Genomic DNA, 14,348 nt, shown 5'->3' on the forward strand with positions numbered 1-14,348 from the left:
GATAAATTAGAGCTGTGTGATAAAATAAACTCTTTTTTCCTTCAGTAACAACAATGCACAAAACAACAACAAAACCCTCAATTATTTAAGCCATTCAGGGTAGTATATAAATCCAATCCCAGAAGAACATTAAAGTATTTGTCACTATCATTGATTATAACTGAGCTGAAAAGGTTTGCTGAAAGATTGGGCATGGCTTCTCTCACATATCCTTATTTTTCCTCTTCTGGAAGCTGGTATTACGGTCAGGAATGTAAGGACCCCATAGTGAGACACTGCATAGGGGTTCAGGTACTACAAAGCAGGGCTCTCTTGTACTTTTCATCCCTGCCCTACCCTTCTCCTTTGTGCTGGTACCTGTACAAAATCAGGTTGTTCAGGTGTGTGCTTTTCTAGAAAGATGCCCATGTTTTTCGAGCACAAATTTTCTGGAAGCCTAACCTTTAGAGAAACATATATCTCTTAATTGATTGCCTCTATTAAAATTCCACATGAATAATAGATACACTGACAGTGATATTGGGGATACAAAGATCCTTAGGTGCATTCTAGTTGGGGTTGGGACTCTGGAATGGAGAGGCTCACTTTTCTCTTTGATGAATGCTATTCTCAGAAACTTTCTGTATGCTGTTGATAAGGCCACATGAGAAAGGAGCACAGCTGTCTCTACTCTTTGTGTTGTTGGTCACAGACAACATGCTCCCTGAATGAGACCTCTCAGCTCTCAGGTGTGAAGTACATTCTGGAGGATTTGTGTATCTGACAATCAGCAGATCATTACTTAAGTCAAATACCTGCTCCTTCCTTGCTGGAGGATCTCATCTATGGAATTTACAAACAAATCTGCCTTGCCCTCTATTCCTTGATGGTGATGCATGGATCACAGGATAACATGTAAGTAGATCTCTTTGTAGTATTATCAAAGTTATTAGAATCAGAGCCTGGGCATTGGCAGACTTAATAAACCAGGCTCTGCTACCAATCCGCTACCAATCATTAAACAGATAATGCTGAAAGACAAATAAAGAAGGTTTATTCAATGTGTTCACACTGAGAAGATGGAAAAAGTTCACTAAACTCCTAAGTTCATCTTTAAAGCCCTGACATGAGGTTCATGTTGAAGCAAAAGGCAAGAATTATAAACTGCTAAGCAGTATGGGTCAGTCCAGGTCAAGGTGTGTTCTCTTCTAGCATTGTTCTCAGTTTCAGTTTCTCTTGTGAGGACATTTACAGTTTGTTAGAATGGTGTGAACTTCTGCCTTAAGAGCTGATCTCTCACTCCTTTTGGCACTAGGCTTTAAACTTACCCTCTCCTAGTGTGAAATTACTTCAGAATTTCCAGTTTTTAGTCTTTTGTCTCAGTAATCTGATAGTCAAAGTGAGGGGCACAGGTGTCTTTTTAAAATAAATTCTTCCAGAGAGATTGCTAGTGGGTGTGTGGGGGGCATGTTTGCCACTAAGTTTGGGTCTCCAGAACAGTCATAAAAAACAGACATAGTGGCAGACTATTTGTGGTCTAAGTTATCTCCTTTGGGGAGATAAGAGGCAGAGACAGGAGTATACCCCAAACTAACAAATCAGAGAGCCAGGAGTATACAACAAAGAACAAAAGACTGCCTCAAACAGGATGGAAGTTGAGCACTGACCCCTAAGTCTGTCCTCTGACCTCCATGAAACTGCTATGGCACATGGTTCTCTGGGCTCACACACAGAAACTTTTATATATGCATATACACATCACCCCCTCGACCCACTCACACACACACAAACATACTTACAACACATAGACCATCTTAATTCTTCCAAGCTGATTTGAGAACCCTGCATTCACTTTCCTCACAGAAGATCAAAGTCACTGAAAAAAATCACCTTTTTTCCCCATTCCTCTTCATCCATCCATTATATTTCTTGGGATGAGAAGTAATCCAGTCCTAATTGTTTGTTCAGAAGTATTTCCAACCATTTCTATGAGCCTTTGGGGGCCTACATATGACCTCGTTTGTTGTTGGCTGTCTTTTGAATGCATACCTTAATTGCCAATTATAGCACAAATTAAAAAAAAATTCGCTCCCCATCTTATTACAGTAACTATGATTACTACCAGCAGGAAAGGTAGCTTCTTCATTTGCTTCAGACCAGCAACTCTCTGTGTTCTTCCTTCATAGCCATCATAAAATGTACATTTTTTGAATGATCACATATTGAGGAATAAGTACCAAAACTTCCTCCATTGTAGACATCCAATCAGCCTCCTACACAATCATTCTTTTACTTGTAAAAATGGACCCACTCTTTCTTCAAGATCTTGTTTTCTGTTTTGGAAAGAGTTGTTGGCATCCTTTATGCTGAGAAAAATAACATTCACACTACACAATAGAGCTTATTTCCCAGTGCTGAAGGAGGCATTGCAGTGGGGAGTGTAACTTTGTTGTGCCTTCTGAACAGATCTGGTTACCATCCATCTCTCAAGTTTTTCTGTCTACTTCCTAAGCTAAATAAGTATTTCTACAAAGGAATGAGGAGATAATAAAAACACAGAGAAAAACCTTATTTTAAAAATGAATTTTATTTTATTTTTGTGCCTCAATGTGTGCATTTACACATGTGTGTGAATAGCTTAAGCTGCTAGAAGAGATCCTTGCAAAGGACTAGAGTTTGGTTCTTAGCAGCCATATTAGGCACTTCACAGATCCCAATTACTCCAAGTCATGAAGATCTGATATTCTCTTCTGGCCTGTCTCGGCACTTCCGTTCGATCACATACACACACCACCACCACCACCACCACCACCACCACCACCAGCAGCAGCAGCAGCAGCAACAACAACAACAATAATAACAACAATACGGTGTCTGCAAAAGAAACACTTGTGTTCCTCCATTCATCTATAACACAGTGGAGGCATTGTACCCAATGGAATTGGGGTTCCTCCAAAAGTCTCAGAAAAAGGAAAAGACAAAAAGTTGGTACCTGCTAGAACAGGAGCTTATCTCTTGAAAGCTTTGCAGGGGAAACTGGATCCCTGACAATGCATATGGGGAGGCCCATACTGTAATCAGGAGTGCTTAGTTATTCATATTATATCACTCTGTGACATAAGTGTAGGTTGACAAAAGTTGTCTCATCTATGGCTGAGCTCTCATGATCACTGGTTCTTAGCACTTTGAACATTTGAGTCTCTGTATATTTTGCTGACTTTTTTCTCTTCTTCCCACAGGTATCTCAATTTGTCTCTGAGGGCAATTCCAGTTTGCCTCAAATTACCTTCTGATTTGAATTTCTTAAAATTATTTTCAGGGTCAGGAAATGCTCTTGATTTTGTGGATAAAGCTCTTATCTTTGTTCTTACTAAAGTAAAGAGCATCTGGTGCTAGGATTCCCCCTCTGCTAAATTCAGTTAACAAATATCATATAAACTCTTCCTGTACCATTCTAATATTTAGGATAAGGACAACCACTATCTTCTCAAAGGAGAAACAGATCAATTGTATACTTTGCTATTTGTTTCAATTTTATTTCTAAACCAATGTTAATTAGTATTATTTTTCTAGTTTGTCCCACAAGTTTTAATATCTTGAACATGCCTCTCAAGCATGCATCTAGTTAAGGAGCCCACTATTCTGTGTTTAGACCTCTCTGACTTTTTGTGTTACCAAACCTGTAAAGTTTTGTACCAAGCTTTCCACTCATATATACAAAGCGCCTGGAGTAGACAAAATGAGATTCCAGTACTGTAGACACTTCAGAACAACACACAGTCAGAATCTTTTCCTTGAAATTTGCTGTATTTCACAAAGGTATAACTTTTAGTTTGACTTACTAACATTGGTTTTATCTGAACTTGATCTTGAGGACATTCCTCAAATTTCATCAAAAAGCATAAATTCCTGGTTTGGAATCCCAGAATTTCCTAAATCATTGGAATGCAACAGTGCTAAAGTTCATGAGTGTAGAATTCCTTGATTGGAATGATTTGAATGTCTTGGGAATCATGTGTATGTCTTGGGATAGTACCTGACAATCCTCAAATTTTATTCTTCCATTCAGTGAAATTGGTTACATATTTCCAATGAGGATTTAACTAGAAATGAAGACAAATTGCATTACAGATACCCTTTCATATATATTAGGTAATTAAATATATATATATATATATATATATATATATATATATATATCATTTTTATCATTGTATTATAAGATCTTATGATTGTCCTTCATGAAAATCATCAACCTTTCTCTTCTTCAGACCTTCACTTTAAAATTGGCCCTCTTGAGATCCTTTAGGACTCAACCTGGATTATGTATTTTGACAATGTCCACCCTCTGTTTATGTCACATTCTCCTTAAGGGTCCATGTTATGTTTCATTCTTAAAAATGTGTCAGTCAATTATAATAGTAAATCATATATGAATCTACATACATATAGAAAACATGGTGTATTTTGTAAAAATATATAACCTGTATATTTGTATATAATATGTAATGTATGTTCATACAAGCACCATTTATTTCACATATGCAAAATACATCCTGTATAAGTATATATATATATATATATATATATATATATATATATATATATATAACAATTATTTATCTTATACAAACTATATATCATATATATGCATATATGTACATATATAATATATATAATGATGTACATACATGCTTACCATTGCTAACATTTTGATTTACTAGTTCCTTTAATTAGGATTTCAATTGCTGTCAAGAAACACCATTACTAAAACAACACTTATAAAGAAAAAACATTTAATTGGAGTTGAATTACACTTCAGACGTTTAGCAGCAGCAAGAAGATAGACTGAGCTTTTGAAACCTCATACCCAGCCTCGCCCCCAGTGACTTTGTTTCATCAACAAGGCTACAGCTACTACAATGGTATATCTCTAACAATGCCACTCCATATGAGTCTATGGAGGGCCATTTTCATTCAGATCACCACATTTGTCTAAGTTCTGTATGAGAGATACTTCTGTCTTATTTATAATATTCCAAATATGCTAGATCTCAATAATATATCTGGCACACAGTACCAGCCCATTCAGTTTTGGGGTATATTCAAAATTTCATACAAGCTAAGAGGGAATAACATCAATATGGATAGGTATAGATAATTATAAATATTGTAGAGAAAGCGGTACAGACCTGTATAGTTTAGGCAATTGACCTACTAAAACCAAGATTTTTCTGGTGTCTACTGATACCATGTACCCCAATTTTAGGTATCATTAGCAAAGTGTTAGGGAAGGTGCCATGCTTCACTTTCTCTTTGTGTTATGGTGAATACTAAGCCCATGCTAGCATGGACTTCCTACATTAGATAAGACTCCAGTCAGACCAGACACTGACTGCAGTGTACTGAGTCCATTATGGAAAAGCTTCTGGCTGGGATATGGCACTCCTGGAAAAAGCTGGCTGTGAAACACCCAAATGCTCTCTGTAGATTATATTACCCTTTGCAAAGTAACTGTAAGTGTCTTTCTTTACCATTATTCAGTGATCAGGAAAATAAAATGTTATAGAAATTTGTAAGTCTCCATTTTGAGACTATTTCTCCTACAGGTGTTTCCCACTTGCAATGTGGTAGTCAAGTTATTTCTTTGTTTGCCATGAATTTTCACATGTGTTTTCCTATCTATCCATTAAAAGAGCCATGTCAGAAAGTGTTGTCTGTTCCCAAATTATAGAACAGAAACATAAATGTCTGTCAAACTGAAATACCATAGTCATCTGAATACAAGAGACAGTAGATACATTCACAACCAAGGGAGGTTAGTGAGATGTCCTGGTTGTTAAAGTGCTAATAATGCAAATAATGCAAATATGAGCACCTGAGATCTCTAGGTTGCACATAAAAGTCAGGCACAAAGGTATATGTTTACAATCCCATTGCTAGAAGCAGAAACAGGAGGATTTCTGGGTCTTCCTTTATAGATAGTCCAGACAAATTAATTAAGAATTCAGAGAGAAAGAGAAAGAGAAAGAGAAAGAGAGACAGACACAGAAAGAGGTCTATCTCTGTCTCTGTCACTCTCTAGTTCTTTTACTCTGTCTGTCTCTGCCTTTGTCTCTGTGTCTCTGTCTCTATCTATCTATCTATCTATCTATCTATCTATCTATCTATCTCTCTCTCCCTCACATATACACACACATATAACAGCACCCTCACATGTTTGCCCACCCACACAAGCATCCATACACATACAATCCTTTAAAATTAATTTAGAATTTCAAAAAAGACTTAGCCTTATGCTATTGATTTTCTATTAAATATGTTCCTTCAGCCTTCCTTTCATTTTATTCTATTCCATTTGTTCTTTTATAGAACAAACATGAAGGCCAAATTTGTGCTAGACTTAGAAAAACTGGGGAAAATGCCACAACCTTTAGCCTTCATGGTAATTGCATATATTTAATATTAACTGGAATTAAAAGAAGTAACCATGCTATTAGAAACTCACTAATCAATATGGAAAAAACTTTGAATTCATTCACCTAATTCTTTATAGATTTTGATTCTCATGTGTTCTTAAGATCAGGAAGTAAACTGCTGTGTTTTGTTGCAGGACTATGTAGAAGGTAGTTGCCATCTTTCCAGATAGCATGGGATCATTTTGAGCCTGGAGAAATGGCTCAATACTTATAAATGGTAGAGGTCATGGTAGAGGTCCCTGCACTCACAGTAGTAGGTCACAACCACCTTTTTCTCCATTTGGAAAAGATTCCAAACTTTCCTCCAACACCTGTGAGCACCTGCACTCATATGGACACATCCATACACAGATGTACCCATTCACACATGACTAGAAACTAAAGTTCTGAAAACAGGTAATTTTAACTTTAGAATTTAATGATGAACCCAATGTTGTTAAAAATTCAGAAAATAATATCTGCATGCAAATAAGCATAGCTTAAGATTTGATTCTACAGTCTGGACTTTCCTGGTACTGAGAAAAAAATCCCATCTTTTCTTGAGTACATCTGAAGTTTTATAGAGATGTTAGGGATGGGTGGAGATTGACCTGAGGAAATGGAAAAAGAGCTTGACATTGTCAGTGGCTGGAAATTTATTCTTAGAATACTACTGAATGTCTATGCTGTATTTAACAGTATAAATTACTTGAGGGTGAACTGAACAAACTGAACATGTGAAGAAGTGACTGGCAAGATTGCTCCATCAGGCCTGGAGAGGACAGTGGTGGTCTATACCCTAGACTGTGATGGTAGCAAAGCTCATGCTTACAAGTATATTTAGGGATTTCTGTATATTAAAAATTATGAAGCAATACAGATATTATCATTCAACATATAGATTTCATTAATTTTATGAGAGTGAGATAGTGATTCATATTCAGTAGAAATTACTTCACATTTTAAATTTGAATCTTTAATTTTTCTAAATGACTCGTATGTATTGGGTTATGTATGGCATCAATATTTAATGGACATTGAAAATTGATTTTCACTATTATGTTATCATAAAAAAGCTGTATTTTAACTATCTCACAGGTTATTGCCAGATCCCTTTTCTTTATTAAATTTACAATTTGACAACTTCTTATAAATTTATGTGAAATTATGACTATATTTACCCTATCAATTCACTTACATCTTTCCCTTTCCTCATTAGCCCCTATTTTGACTAGTCACTCTTCAGATATCACTTAGAGTACAGGTGGTCAAAGCTGTAATATGCTCATAATTTTATGATTTTAATGGTCATATATTTGTTGTGACTATTTGGCTGACTTGCTTCAAACTTATGGTTTCTTTTGTCAGTTAGCTTGAATTTGAATCTCTTTTTGACCTGGAAATATGTGGAATGATACCCTGTCATAATACTGTGATTATGAAGACAACAACTGATACTATATAAGACATTTAGTTGCTAAACAATGATGGACAGTAACAGATATGTTAATTTTTTCATTTGTGATGGCTTTATAAGGATGTAGCTTCGTTGAAATTAGAAGAGCACTTGCATCTTAGATGCATAATGTAAAGAGCAGAAATATTTACAAATAGTTATTTGACTTTATTTTGTTTCATTTATGTATAGATATTCATGTGTGTGTAGCAGGTCTGATTGCCTATCTCTGCCTCTCCAGCACAGAAAATATGAAAGCATACAGCTATGCCCAGCAATTTTTTTAACATAGTCGTGGAAAAGTAGATGTTTGGTCCTCATTCTCGTAAGGCAAGCACTTTGTTGACTGAGCCATCTCTTTATCCCCTATATGTCTTAGCTTCCATGGCTTTTGGGTTGTCTTACTCCTGCTATGACAAAGACTAAAGTAGAACTTTGCTTTCCACAAGCAACTGTGAAAAATAATTATGAGCTCAGTCCCTTTCAGGTTTCAAGTGTTTGACAATTTCTATAAATCCTCTAACAATTATTCTGTATAAATTTTCATGTAAATTATGCCAACACACCATAGATAGTTACAATGAAAGATAAAATATTTCATAGTCCCAGCATACATGGCTCAAACTTTTACATCAGTGTGATGACATAAAGTCTTAAATTCACAGATCTTATAGAAAAAAGAGTAGTTTTGGCTACTGGTATGGTTGAATATGGGTAGTGATCCCCAAAGACATGCTAAAGACTCTGTTCTTCAGAGGATGATATGGGGGTGCTCTATATCCTTAGAAGTTGAGATCTTATGAGCAATCCTTAGTTTAATGAGGGAACACCCTTAAAGAGACTGTGAGTTCCAAGTGTATGAGTAGTATGCTCTACACCATTAGAAACCATCAGGGTCATTCATTTCTTCATCAAAGGACACAAGCAATGAGGCCACCTAATTCTGACCTGGGATTTCTAAAAGCAAAAGGTAAATAAAGCTTTACCTATTTATTAATTATATGAGGTATTTCATTATATTCTTGTGAAGCCTTGTAATGCTACAATTTAGGGAAAATAAAGTTCATGGGGAGACTAGAGATAAATAATGAAGCATAAAATATATAGCTGTTCTGTATAAAATGAGTGAGAAGATTGAGATACAGAGAGAGGCACAAACATGCACATATGGGGCGGTGACGGTACAAAAGGAAAGAATGCTATGATGAGGGAGTATGTTAGTGGTGTTGAGTTATACAGTACAGCTGTGCTGAGCAGGAGAATAAGCCCTGAAACCTCAAATTCTTAGGAGCTTTATGGGTTACAGTTCAGAGCCATACAGTTAAGCCATTTTCCCTGATTGCTCCAAATGTCCACATGAAATTCTGAGTACAAATATCTTTCCACATTGAGAACATCTATATTCTAGATCTGTGATTCTCAAGAATCCTAATGCTGTAATCCTTTAATACAGTTCCTCATGTTGTGGTGACCCCAACCATAAATGTTTTTATCACTACTTCATAACTGTAGTTATTCTATTTTATGAAACATAATATAAATATATACTATGAAAAATATCTGATATGTGACCCCTATGAGAATAGTGACTCACAGGCTGAGAACAGTTTCTCTAGATAATTGAAAGTACAGCTAATCAATAATTGCCATAAAAGCAACATTGTAATAATTAAATCTGGCAAGATTTAATCCCAACTTTATTCAAATGAGAAAAATATATCTAAATGAAAATTGTATGTGTCTTAGTTAGGGTTTAATTGCTATGAAGAGACACCATGACCAAGGCAGCTCTTTGATTGGAGCTGGCTTTCAGAGGTTTAGTCCATTATCCTCATAGTCAGAAACATGGCAGCAACCAGGTCTAGATTGTCATGAAGAAGGAGTTGAGAATTCTACAACATAATCCACAAACAGTAAAGAGACTATCAACACTGGGCATAGTTTAGGCATATCTATCAGACCTAAAAGACCTCCTCCATAGTAACTCATTTTGTCAAACAAGGCCACACATATTCCAAGAAGTCCATACATCCTAAAACTGCTACTCTTCATAGGCCAAGCATGCAAAGACATGAATCTACAGGGGCCATATTTATTGAAAACAGCATATTGTGGCATGTATTTTAATTGATAGAGATGTTTCCCCTACTCTTTTCATCCATACAAACTTAATGATTTATGCTGTTCTTTGTCCATAGCAGGGAAATATTTCTAAAGTAGAACACCAGAATACAGAGATTCCTACACTCTGTAACCCTCAATGGAGCTCAGATATGTGAAGGGAGATATTGAACACCTACATTTTTCTATGGATTTGATTCTTTCTACTGCTTCCAAAAATGATTGGCATGAATTTGATTGGCTTTAAACCAAAATAGTTTGTGTCCTTAAGTTTTTGAGGCTAGAAATATAAAATAAAAGAGGCTTTTCTGTGTAGGTATCTTCAGGTGTCTACTGAACTTCAGTAGTTTGTGGCAGCGTGATCAAAAGCTATGTCTCCACTTTCATGAGTTTGATTTCTGTTTTTGCCTCCACTCCTCTTTGTAGTTCCTGTATTGGACTCTGAAGGATGAATGTAACTTATGTATATGAGAAATGGCCAAATGTATTAGAAGAAAAACAAAGGGTCTAATAGAAAGGTGGCTTCCCTTTTGACCAAATCTAAGGTGGCTTCATCTTAAGATATTTAATTACTTAGTTTGCAATCACTAAAATATAATTTGCTTAACACAATGCACCAATATTTTCTAACAGATTGTGAGCTATTTTAATGTTATAAAAATAATAAAAAATTAAAACTAAATATTTTTTATAAAATTAAGATTGTAACTGGTCTCAAATTCTAAATCTGTAAGGTAATCACAACTGAATATCTACCACATATAAGGCTTGTCATTTTGTAGTTATTCAGTAGATGCTTTTGTTAGAAAGCATATATGTATAATTTACTTTATCACATAGTTATAATAATAACAATTATATAATTATACAGAATAAGTATGTAACTATAGTATATACTATAAAATTAATAACAATTATATTATTTATTACTATTATGATACACATATTTACTTTCTTAAATGTATGTAAAGCTCATTTTGTTGCAGATGGGATTCATGCAAATAAGTTGCAGTATACACAAAGACATAATTGTTAAACTTTTTAGAAGGCAATGTGTAACAGGTGACAGCAGCAGCATAAAAATTGTGCTGTGAAATGTGTAAAGAATAGAATATATGGAAAGAATTGACTGACAGGTCTACAAGAGTCTATGTGAGGGCTCTGGAGCTAGACTAAATTAATAACAAAAAAGGGGACAGGCAGTGCTGGGATGAAACTAATTGGCTCCACAGTTAGGGCTCGTCACTATCACAATGTTACATGCCTCAAATTAAAACTTGTCCTGGGAAATGAATTTAGCCCTTACAGTGTACACAGATTGGATAAAATGGGAACTTTCTGAGATCAGCAATATCAGAGACAAGAGAATTCCTCTTTTCAGACGAAGTAGCTACTTCCAAGAAGCATGACTGACAGTCTGAACTCAAGACCTTACTTGTTGACCCACTAATTTCTTATTTGAGAATCAATCTGTGTATTTGGTTTTTCGAAGAGTTTTACCAAAGACATTTCATGTATTCTGAAATTATTTTTTATGATTAAAATATGAAAATATATAATGTTAAATATCAACATGTGAAAGATATATTTTAATATCACCTTCAATCAAAAACTGTGCTGCCATCATAATTTATGCTTTAGAATAATGTAAGTATAATGTAAATAAATTATTTTAATCAACTAACAATGTGGTTCTCCAGTTGGAATTACCAAGAACTAGACTGATCTTGAATCTGAGGAGATACATCAGTGGATAAGGGTACTCATTATAGAGAGATAAAGACTTGAGTCTGAATACAGTTCTATGCTTGCCATGAGACCCTATTTCAAAATGATAGATAGAGACTGATACAGAAAGACATTGTATGCCCTCTTCTATCCTCTGGACACACAAAGACACACACAGCACACAAAGACACACACAGCACACAAAGACACACACAGCACACAAAGACACACACAGCACACAAAGACACACACAGCACACAAAGACACACACAGCACACACACATACACACAATGAGAGAGAGAAAGAGACAGAGAGATATGTAAATATAACATTTACAAAATACCAAGACTTTTAGCACATTTTTCAGAACATGGAAACAGGGCATTGGGATTTGAGTCAGGTAATACATTTTTTCCTACATACTTTGTAAGTCCTTAACTGGAGCATGACCTTCCTTTTTTCAGGAACTTACCTCTTACATCATTTGTTGGAACTCGTTTTGTAAATAATTGTTGTAATAGCAATTGTTTCTGTGAAGAAGATAATTTATGCAACATGCATTCCTTGGAAACTGTAACTACTTCCATTTGCCCAGGGTGGTATAGGTTGGAATTAGTGGGTTGACAGGCATAGTCATAAATCTCATTTCAGAAACAGTACTTAAAACCACTAGATTGGGCTATATAAGCCTATTATAAAGTGGGAAATGAGAATTTCTCAAATTATAAAAATGAAGATAAATCAAGAAGAGTTATGAATGAGATGAAGAAGAGGCATAAAAATGATTTTCAAAACCCTGAAAACTGAGGCTGAGAAGATGTGCCAGTAAAGAAATCACTTCTCTACAAGCCTGAGGACCTGAGTTTGCTCCTTTGTACTCACTGGTTGTTTCAAGCTATGTATGGTAACATGACTGGAAACAGGCAAATTCCTGAAAGCTAACTGGTCAGCCATCATGCTTATTTGCCAAGTTTCAGGCAAGTGAGAGAAACAATGTTAAAAACCAAGTTAGACAGTACCCAAAGAATGAAGGCTGAAGCTGACTTTTGACCTCCACATGTATGTGTCTACAAACTTGCACATACACATGTATCTGCACACACGTGAACCTACACACATTCATGCCTACGAGCACACAAACTTCAAGCTGGATCCTGTGTTTTCAGTTAGAAAACTGTTCTGTTGGTATGGCTTGCCAATTGCTGGGAGAAAAGAAGAGAGGAGACTCCGAACTCTACACATGCTGTGTGCTCTGAGGGCAACTGTGTTTTCAGGAGAAATTGACTGTGGCTCACAGTGTGTTATAAACAACCTTTCTAGTATCAGAAAGCATTTCTTCCCATTCAGCCTTTAATAACCATGGAGTTTAGACATGGCTGGGAGGTGTTGGCCTTCTTCTGTCACCTGCTCAGCCTCTAAGGCCCACCAAGCCACACTTTGTCTCCATGTCCACATTATGCACAAATGAAAGGACTCCTTCAGGCAGAACTTTTTCAAAAAGCTGAAGCCAGGATCAAAGTTCTGAAACCAGCAAAGGTGAGAAGCCTCCAGGTACATACTTTTCCCTTTTATTTGTAGGACTCATGCAGCTTTTGCTTTCTCAATTTTCTTTATAAGAAACCTCCTGTTCCACCAATGTTTTCAAAATTAATTTTGACCTTCTGGCAAGATTTTAGTTTTACATGCCACAGATGATACTCATGTTCAACAATGTATTCTATTGATTCATGACTAATTTTAGAAAATAGTATCATCTTGTCTAATATAAGTGTTCATTCCATGCTAATTACACTGACACTGGTCACTGAGGCAAGATCCTGGCCAAGGAAAGTAACACCAGTCCATGCAGCTAAATGGCTTTGGAATGACCCTGTGTTTATTATTGTGTTGCTGCTAATTGACACTTACACACTGTGTAGTTTTACCTTCTTTGCATACTTGGAATGCTGTCTGTCCCATTGGATTCTCATTTCCATGTGTACATACAATAAGGTGACATCAATATTGAAGGCAATTTGCTAGAGTCAATGCAAGGTACTGAGTAGAATAAATATAGTCCATAGTAACTATTACTGATTATGTAGATAGTTCCTTAAATTTTATAGAATTATGTCATTAGTACATAACCACTAAGAAAATGTGTTGTCACTTCAGCAACACATATACTAACATTGCAATGATACAGAGAAGATAAGCATGTACAAGAATGAAACACAACTTTTTGAAGCATTTCATACATTCTTTTAAAGAAGAAGAAACAAGGACATTATGAATTTTGCAGGCATATGGATTGAACTAGAAAATATCATGCTTAGTGATGTAACACCAATCCATAATGACATGCATAGTGTAATGGTTTGTATAAGTTTAGCCTAGGGAGTGGCACTATTAGGAGGTATAGCCTTGTTGGAGTATTTATGTCACTGTGGGCATGGGATTTAATATCTTTGTCCAAACTGCCTGGAAGCCAGACTTCTCTCAGCATCCAGATGTAGAACTTTCAGTTCCTACTGCACAATGCCTGCCTAGATGTTGCCATGCTCCTGGCTTGATGATAATAGACTGAAACTCTGAACCTATAATCTATCCCCAATTAAATGTTGAC

General features: G+C 35.8%; 1 non-coding gene across 1 annotated transcript; it reads left to right on the forward strand.

Moving 5' to 3' along the window:
* Positions 1-13,882: 13,882 nt before the first annotated feature.
* LOC117716700 (U6 spliceosomal RNA) lies at positions 13,883-13,984 on the forward strand. The gene has a single exon (XR_004607797.1). It is a non-coding gene; the product is annotated as a U6 spliceosomal RNA (small nuclear RNA).
* Positions 13,985-14,348: the final 364 nt, after the last annotated feature.

This window comes from Arvicanthis niloticus, chromosome 10, assembly GCF_011762505.2.
Source record: "Arvicanthis niloticus isolate mArvNil1 chromosome 10, mArvNil1.pat.X, whole genome shotgun sequence".
NCBI lineage: Eukaryota > Metazoa > Chordata > Mammalia > Rodentia > Muridae > Arvicanthis > Arvicanthis niloticus.